The following is a 10,172-nucleotide window of genomic DNA, read 5'->3' on the forward strand; positions in this document are numbered from 1 at the left end:
TGCGAAACACACTACAGTGTGCAGGGCAACCCCTCAAATAGAGAACTATCCAGCCTAGATGTCAACAGCCTTGGGATTGTAAAAATCTGTTATAAATGGGAGAAGCCATCCCTGGTAGCTCTGATAATCTTTAATATTGTTCTAGAATATTATTCACACACAGACAGAAAATCTACTTTTAGTTTTGGGAACTGACAAAGTCAGGAGGAATCTTGAAGGGTCAATAGGAAGGATGGCTGAACGAGGAGGGTGTCCCAGTCTAGAAGGCAAGCGCAAGCATGGCCATGATTGTGGAGTGGTGGCTGGTCTGGTTTCATGGGTGAGACAGCAGTATAGAGGAAGCCATGCAGGTGGATGCATGGCTTAGCCCTCTCTTTATACATGGGTAGGATGGCACTTCTTGTTCAGGCCAAGTTAGGGCTGGCCATGTGACTGGTGAGCAGAGTGGTGAGATTTGAGGCTGACTGGAGGCATCAAGAGTCAGTATGTGGCTTTTAACTTTCTCCCCTTTCTTCTGGTAAAGTCCCCCTCATTGTTCAGGAATGAGTGGGGACCCTTCCAATCCATAGCAGATCTGAACAAGAATGATTGTTGTGTTTTTTTTTTTTTTAAAGATTTATTTATTTGTACATAAAGAACCGGGGTACAGGCCAGAGGCTCAGGGGCGGTGAGAGGCTTCACCAGAGACACAGTGGGGAGCAGAACAGGCAGATCAACAAAGTACACTGCTGAGTGGAGCAGCGGGTGGGTCAGGAGAGGTCTGCCACACCATGTGGTCACCTCCGGGGCAGGCAGGAATCAAACTCATGCGAAAGTGGCTCTAGCTTCTCAGTGCAGTGCTTTAACCCGCTGCGCCACCAGGGAGGGCCTGATTGTTGTGTTTTAAGCCACTGAGATTTGAGGGTTATTTGTATCTCCTGAAGAACATGGCTTTCTTGACCGGCTGAACAGAAACCACTGATGGCACCTGAGATGACGATAGTGATAGACAGATAAGCGTAAGCTTTACTGCAAGTGGTGTTCCTCTGTTCACACTTCCTGTACCCCTATGCTCACTTGTATTTAGCTAAAGCTCCAGATCATAGTTCTAACATTGAGTCTAATTTTAGGGTAGTCTTCTGTACATGGCAAGATATTATAGTTTTCCATTTATGGTAGTAACAAATTATTTTTCATGGTAAGTAGACAAAGGGAGTCATTTTTAAAGACTTCTGTAAAGTCAATAAAGCACAGGTGGTACATACTACGAAACTTGTAAGATTGGTTACAGGTGAGTGAAGGTGGGGGAGTCTAGCTCATAATAATAATAGACTCATAATAATTAGAGGTGAAAGAGGGCCCGTCAACACCAAGAGTATAGCCACAACCCCAAACACAACACCAGTGTATTCCCTAGCACTCTTCTACCAGCAAGATGGAAGCAGCTGTGATAAAATATAATTCAGTGGGGCATAGGGCATGACCCTATGTCTTCTACCCCACCCAGTGACTGGCACACAGGAGGCATCAGCTAGTATTTATTGCTGGATATAATTTCTGTTCTCTCTTAGGGAATGGGCTACAGTGTAGGGGAGGCTTTTTTTCTCTTCCTGGCATGTTGACAAGCTCTGTGAGCACATCCGGAGACTAGGCAGAGTGCTAGCTAGCCCTGCAGAGAAGGTGGGACAGGGAAATGAGGATCAGGGGGGAATGGAAAGAGAAACCATAGAGGCTGAGGCTGCTGACCCAGAGGAAAGGGGGAGAAACTCCAGGTGGGGTGTGTGTGTGTGTGTGTGTGTGTGTGTGTGTCTGTGTCTGTGTCTGTGTCTGTGTCTGTGTGTAGGTGGGACAGAGGTTGTTAGGATTATGGATAGCAGACATCTCCAATGTGTTTTCATTTGTTCTCATAAGCTCCGCAATGAATATTCCTTCTCTCCCTGACCCTACCATACCCCTCACAAAATGGATGAGTTTCACATCTGCACCTGCACAGTCCAGCTCTGTCTCAGCAAGGGAGAAGGGGATATTGCAGAAATGTTGGGGAGCCTTAGTTTTTGCACACTGTGGAGTTGTGCATAACAGGTCTTTCTACTATGACCTCAGGAATTGTTGAGATGGTAGCTTCTCTCTGGGCTACACATGAGTGAGTGAATGAATGGATGATCATGACTAATGCACTTGGTGTGACATTTATAGGCACTTCTGTATCTGCATGAACAGCAGGTAGCAAATCTTGTTTTCCAAAGGTGACTGTCACAGATTACTCCACTGCCCATGCTCTTCTACAAAGTGATTGGACACTCCTCTCACGAAGATGCGGTATTTTTATGCCCTTCTGTCATGACCTGTGGGCTGGTTCTGGTTCTGACTGGCAGAAGAGGGTGATGTCCTAAAGGGCAGCAGGACTTCCTCCTTGTTGTCTGCGACCTATGCTCCTACCGAAAGGGTAAGACTACTCTGAAGCTGCTGAGACAGCCCGGTCCATGGGAAGACCACATGGGCATGCTCTGGTTTGCAGGCCTAGTCTTGAAGTCATCCAGACTTTGCATGAAACTATTTCCAGGTTAGAAGCCACCTCTATGCTTCATGATTCCCCAGCTGGAGTCCTAGACATTGAGGCACTGACCCTTGCATAGCAGGGAATGAATTCCTGAGCCAGGGGACACGGGGATATAACTAAGTGACTGTTCAGTTGCTAAGAGTTGGGCTTGTTTTCTACTCAGCACTTGGTGACTAAAACATGGTGACTAGATGCTTCCAGCCCTGAATCTTAAATTCTTTACACCAGGCTTGAAATCAACTTAGGACCAGATAGGATTCCTCAGCTACTCTGCCCATCAACTCACATTGGAGGTAAAACAGGGGTTCTCAGCTATGGGAAAGCTTATGAACAAATGAGGGAATGAATAAATAAAAACTAGCAGGAGTGTGCAGAAAGAAAGGGTAAAGGAGAGAGACTTTACCTTTTATCAAGTTATGTTATAACATGCCATTTCCTACCAAAACAAACAAGAGTCTGCAGTGAATCTTTTAGAGGCAGGCCACTAGCCAAAGTGAACAAGAAAGGCTGTTGGTGAGCTCTCTCCTCTAACTCAGTGCAGCCCCTATACAGAGGCTGGGGAAGAAATTCCTCTTGGTCCAGATCCACTTTTATTTGCATACCAATCCTGGATGGGTATGTTGACCTACATGGGTTTTCAAGTGTTGCCCAATGCATTTTTGATTTGTCCCAAGGCTACTTTGCAAAGGGCTTATCTGGAGCCAGGAGTTTGGCCACTTGGATGACACTAGTGGCAACATTCAGTTTAAGTGCTTGTTTTCTGGCTGAGAAGACATGACATTGCATTCTGGAGGTAGGAGGCTAATTCCTTTCAATAAAGGCCCATACTTGATGTCTTCATAGCCAAGTCATTGCATTTGGGGTCTTGTCGCCCTTGGACATTCCACCTTTTATTGAAGGCTTCCCTGATATGCTACCTAAGAGATGCTGGACACATGCACTGACTGTGATGTGTCAGGAATTATTGAAAGATGCTAAATTGTGCTATGGGGAAGGATTATTCTATAAGATGACCATGTGACAAATCAACTGTAAAAACTGTCAACTAGAACCTTGGTCTTTCTACTGGAAAGGTGGTTGGTAAGTAGAGAAATGTGTAGCTAATTCACTTCTAACCTGAAACCTCAATCTCAAGAGACATTTCAGACTGACACAAAAGTATGCAATCTTGTGTCACCCATGGGCAATTTTTAATGTTACGACTTAGTTTGACTAAATGTTAAGTGTCCAGACAATAAGCACCTTAAAGTCAAGTAGATTAAAAGAAAAAAATGCAAGGGGATTTTTAAAGAATTAAATATAAATATTTGTGGGCTTATTTTGTATGACAGGGAGGTAGTTTAAATTCTTAAATTCTTCATTACCTTTTATTTTAAGATTTATTTATTTGTGCTCACAGAACTGGGATACAGGCCAGAGGTGTGGTGGGTGAGAGGATTCACCAGAGACAGAGTAGGGAGCAGAACAGGCAGATTGACTGAAATACACTGCTGAGGGGAGCAGCAGGCGGGTTAGGAGAGGTCTGCTGCACCTTGTGGGTCATCCCCCTGGCCAGGGATCGAACTTGTGCTGCAGTGGCTTCAGAGAATTTCACAATGCGGTGCTTTAACCTATTGCACCACCAGAGAGACCCCCAGAAGTCATTACATTTTATGAAAGAAGATGAAGAAAACTGCATTACAGGAGAACAGAAGACATGAGCTCAGGTTTCTGAGACGTTTGCCCTGCTACCTTAAGAGAATCAGAAAGAATTTCCAAAGCGAATACTCATTTTCAAAGGAGACTTGGAGAACAAATAATCTCTGCAAAATGTTTCAAAGGCTGGGAATATTCACTTAGAGAAGGCTGATTATAAATGGCTCTTCAGGTTTATGAAAGATTTTTAGCCATGGTGGCCACCAGCTGCTCTTTATCTCCACTCTGGACTGGAGACTTGGAGGAAATTGGCTTAAGCAGCAGCCTGAGGGTGTCTATATAGAAGAATTTCCTGACCTTGGATTGGATCAGTACAGAAAATAAAGAAATACAAAGAGCAGGCCTTTTTTTTTTTCTTTTTCTGAGGACACTAAATGGAGAATAGAATCACCTTCGTGTGTGTGGGCTGTTTGGAAACCAACATCTGCCTTAGTAATCAGCTCACTGATCACTTGGGATTCTGTCTCTGGAGTACACAGGGGGTGGATATTGTGGGATCCCTTGAGAATCTTTCATGACAGATGGAGATATGCTCTTTTTATGGCTCAGTACCTCTTCATAAATGATAGTCTCACTAACACAAGGACACTATGCCTACATAAATACTAGGGCTCCATACCTGGCCCCTAAGACTGAAGCATAATTAACTCATGGGATTCTGGGAAAGGAACAGTGGAAGTACTCTATAGGTGAGACTACTAGAGTGCCTGACAAGTTGGCATTCAATAAATGATAGTCTTCCCACTATCCGAGTCTCCAGAATTTTGTGAGGTCTAAATAAACTCCATTTCTAACAGTAAAATTATCTGATTTGGGTTATGAGTTCTACAAGATTATTCTGGCAAAACTAGTAATTTTGTAGCATGGGGATTGGTGATGGAGTTCATGTTCTCGCTCCACCACCTTTTCTTTAGACCTTGGAGCTCTCTGCTTTCAGTCCACTTTTTCCATAAGTTCTATAGAGGTCACCCTCTGCCCACCACTCCCTTCAGTTCACCCAACTAATGTTTTCTAGTCTTATCTCAAGTCACCTTTAGATACAGAATCTAGGGAGTTTTCCAAGTATCTTAGGCCAGGTTGAGTCCCAGCCCCAGTTCCTCCACTGACCAACTCTATGGCCAGGGGCAAGTCACTTAATCTTCTTGAGCTTCGGTTTCCTTTTTTTTTTTCAATAAAAGATTTATTTTTATTTCTGTATGCATACAAGAACTGGGGTGTAGATCAGAGGGTGAGGATTCACCAGAAACAGAGTGAGAAGCAGAACATCTGCTGAAATACACTGCTGAGGGGAGCAGAGGGGCAGACAAGAGGTCTGCTGAGCCATGTGGGTCAGCTCCCTGGCCAGGGGATGGAACTCATGTTGCAGCAGCTGGTGATAGCTTAATAGTGCTGAGACTTAACCCCTTGTACCACAAGGTAGGCCCAGTTTCCTCATTCATAAAGTAGGATTGAAAATCTTGCAAACTCATTGTATGCCCAGATGCATGTACGTTATGCAAAGTACCTGGCATGAAGACTTGTAAGCAACAGTCAAGCTAAAGTTGAGAGGCAGGCAGTGCTTGGGGGATTGTTTCCAACTCTTGGCCATAGCTGAGCATTGTGGGAGCACTTTGCAAGTCCATAAGGCTTTGGGATTTATCACATAAGTACCCCAGACAGAGAGGGTCCTCTTGCGTCTTCTCCCCATCTTCCATCTCCGCTCACACCAGAGAACAGTCCTCCCAGAGGGGAGAAGTGTTATGAAAGGAGCTTCTTCTACCACCTCCATTGAGTTAATGCCCCTGGAGCAGCTAATCTGATTGGCCAGCGCTGATGCCAGAGGGTGGTGGAGTCCCTGTCCGACTTCCTGCATAAGCCTAGGGCTCCTATTCTGGCTCAGTCGTCTTTTCTGCCAGAGATCGCTAGTGCAGAAGGTATCTTTAGACTTCCACAACCCTTGATCACAGTCTTCCAGGAGATCAGCCTTTCAGGAGGTGATTAAAATGCTTGCTTTACCATTAATTAAACCAGGATTTCTCACCTTCTGTACTATTATTTGGATGTGATAGCTCTTCCTTGCTTATGTTATAGGATATTTACCAGCATCCCTGGCCTCTACCATGGATGCCTGGAGCATTCTCCACCACAGCTGTCAGCCAGAAATGCCTCCAGACATTGTCAGATGTCCCCTGAGGGTGGGGGTGAGGAGTGGGGTCAAACAGTTCCTGGCTGAGAGCCACTAAAGAAGCTGAGACTTTTTTTTTACTTACTTTTATTACAACCATTTATATATGTATTTATATATGTATTTTTTATATTATTCTTCATTTTTGTACAATGTATGCTTTTTCCTCTCAGGTGTAGTCCCTGTGAAATTCCCACCACCAAGTCATCCCTGCACCTTCGCCACAGTCCCTTGTGCTCTTCCCTGCCCTGTTTTAATCCCTCTCCTTCCCCCTCCGCTGCAGAGTGTCTCTGATTTACAGTTGCCTGTTGACTTTGATTTTTGATTTATTATGATTACTTCCCCCCATCCTTTATTCGGTTCCTCTATATCCCTCCTTTCTTGGCTTATTTCACGGAAGCTGAGATTTTGATGCTCATGCAGTGACTCTCCTAGGCTGCTGGGTGGCTGAGCCTTCTCAAGTTTCCTCAGAGCAAGAGAAACAGAGCAAGAAATAGAGAGTGAAAGGGAGAGAAGCAGAGAGTGAAACTGAGGCAGGAGGCAGCAACTAGTGACCTCCCTGAAGTTCCTAAGGGCCCTGGGTGTGCAGGGGCAGAGGAGCCACGGGGAGGGGCTGTAAAGGCTGCCCTGTGCCTGGGTAAATATGTTCTCTGGGGTGGAAGGGCTGGCAGGTAAATATTAGTGACCATCTCCCGAGCAACTCCTGGGTTGCCTGGAGTGTGTGGGAAGGACAGACAGCCCCTTGTACAGAAAACACTAGGGTTTTTTTCTGCCTCTGTCTACCCAGTCAGTCCCTGTGAACTGCCCTGGCCCCATCTTCCCCTTCCCAGTCCCTCTGCCCCAGGCCATCTACTGCCGCCAACCGCCTTAGTCAGCTCCAGATACTCAGGGCCAGTGTTGGCCCTGGGCTCATGGAGACTTGAGGCAAAGGAAAAGAAACTCCTAGCGCTGGGCCACTGAATAATCACTGCCTTTTCAAAGGGCAGCTTTGCTCTGTGCCAAGCAAGAACTGTCTGTCTCGCCACCTTTCAGTTCTTGTTAAAAAGCAGAAGGCATGGCAGGGCCAAACAGGGTGCAGGACAGAGAGCGCTTTCTTCGATGCTGTGGATGAAACACAGGACTTTAATGAAAGCTCTTATTAGCCCCAGCTGGCGTCCCATTTTCCTGAGCTGGAATAAAAAATTGCCTTGGTCATCCTTTCCCAGGCTAATTTCAAAAGCATAATTACCATCATCATAATTGATTACTATTTATTTTGGTCGTTAATAGTCTTAGTATCCTTGTTAATGTGGGTTAAATGACCCAAGAATATTTATGGCACGTGGCAGCTGTATTTGTTTTCCTTCATTCCACATGTCTCCCCAATCCCCTTCAGGGTAACCCCTTGATTTCAGCGAATCCTCCTCTGGCTTAATGTTCTCCTGATGACTGCTGAGAGCTGGGGCAAGATCATGGGTGTTCAAATAAGATGTGGAGGCGTGAGATCAGGGACAAGAAAGGTACAGCCTCTAACCATGTGTTGGAGGTGGGGGGCAAGGGAAGAGGGCAGAAGGGAGATAAAATGAACAATTCTGAGATTGTTGTTCCTTCTTTCTGGCCCCTTGAAGTAGGCGGTTCCCAAGCACTCACAGACCCTTTGGTCTGTGAATTTGATGTTTTCTGTCTCTAAGACAGAGAGCTTGAGAGCTGCTGGAATGAAACTGCAGGGGGTCAGGATGTCTCCCAAATATTTAAAATGTGAATATATATAAGTCCCATTTTGCCGAAACTCTTAAGACCTCACAGAAAGTCATGGAGAGGGTCATTTTCATTCACATTCACTCTTGAGTCGAAGCAATCTCAATTCTACTTCTTACTGAGAAGCTCTGCTGGTTACAAACAGAAAGACAAATAAGCAACCTTGTAAAAGCATTTAGTCCCCCCAAAGTCAGGGGATATCCCTGCCTCCTTGTGGTTCCAGATGGGAGTCTGACTCAGGCACAGGCCAATGTAGTGCCCACTTCTGAGCCATCCAGCTTCATGATTGCTGGAAAGATGGGCTCTGAGCTCAAAATGAGCCCATCATAGCTCTTCCCCAGAAGCTTGGAGGCTTCAGCAAAACACCTTCTTTGCTGTGGAAGAAAGGAACTGGCCACAGGCAATTCTTTATCCACCACGTAGGTGAGCCCACAGTAGGTGAGATTTTTGTCAGTACTCAGCCCATTATAGAGACCCAGAGAGAGAGTCCTGGTGATATTTGAGATCCTGTTTCTAGTTTTCCCTGAAACTGGGAGGCAAGGCACTGAGAAGAGCTCAACAAGCTGTGCTCTGTGCAATTGCAGGAAGTGCCTTTCATGTGGCCGCCAAGTGATCGCCAAGCTTGTGTTGTGTGCAGCTTGCACAACTGTCCTTGGTAACCCCATCTGGCAGCATCTCTATTCTTTCTTCAGTTTGCTTGGAGCTTCTCCAACACTGTTATTACACCCCTGTTTTTGCCAAATCCAATTGGAATTGGATTTATGCCACTTAAACCAAATAAGATCTAAATAATATAATGGTTATCTATAATCACAAAGAAAAGACCGTTGTGACTTCTTGTGTTTCCACCCCCAGTTTATTCTAGATAGCAAGAGGCACCTGCCTTTCTTAACTGTTAACTCTCGATTTCCTAGACAATCAAGGGAGTCAAGGAGGTAGGCATCAAACAGTTTTGCTATACCCCTCTCCAGTCACAGTCCTGGGGAGCTGTCGGGCTGTACTGAATGTGTGTGAATTTGAAGAATTTCTGGAAGGCTTTTGAGCTGGCTGCATGGGAACAGCTGCACACCTCCCTAATGGGTGTCAAAGTCAACTCAACATTTTCCAGGGGGAATGGAGCTGGGAGAATGCAATGCTCCAGACAGACAGAGCTTGGGGGCTGGGGGTTGGGGGAAAGCTTGCCAAGTCAAATAGCTGCACGTCCAGACCCAGGAAAAGAGAATGAGGAAGAGTCTTGAAGAAGGTTTAAATTCTTAATTTCTGCGTTCCACCACTCCAAGGGCTTTGTGAGTCTCCCTTGTAAAATTTGTGAACACTTAGTTTCAGGTTTGAGCAATAATTAAAGGATTTTTTTTTTTTTTTTTGGTGGTGGTGGGGGGAGTGGAGGAACACTGGCAGAGTTCTGAGTAAGAAGGCAGAGGGAAGAGAATTCAAACAATCCCAAAGAATGTAAATAAGTGTTGTACAAAGAGGGGTGGTGGTGCTGTGAGATTAACATGGATTTTGAAACTGGCCTATTTTGGATTCACATCCTGGTTCTTTGAGATCTCAAGGAAGCCACGTTAATTCTGAAAGCCTCAGTTTTCTCATCAAAAATAGAGGCAATAATACCTGTTTTCACAGGGTAAAAAAAAAAGTAATAATTAGGACTATGAAAATAGGTTAGTGACAGAATGTGAACTGTGGTGGTTCATTTTTCTGTTTTTCTACCTCTGACTATATTCTTAACATTGTGCTAGGTTCTTACACACAGCTTTTCTAACACAAATCAATTCTCTGTTTTCATCCTCAGGACAGGACAGATATTTTTGGAAATACGTCACAGGGTCCACTTGATAACAGAACTCAGACTTAAAAGAACTGAAGGAAACATGCCACTATTATTTGAAATTTTTCTAAATCTCAGTCCTATCCACCAACATTCTTTTCTGTCCTTTCATTTTTGCTTTGCTATTGCTTTTTCCGCTTCTTTCTCACTTTCCATTTGATGAGATATCTACTACCCAAATTAGTAGTAGCGAAGTCAATCATAAATGG

Source organism: Condylura cristata, unplaced genomic scaffold (genome assembly GCF_000260355.1).
Source record: "Condylura cristata isolate star-nosed mole 26May11 unplaced genomic scaffold, ConCri1.0 scaffold00008, whole genome shotgun sequence".
Lineage (NCBI taxonomy): Eukaryota > Metazoa > Chordata > Mammalia > Eulipotyphla > Talpidae > Condylura > Condylura cristata.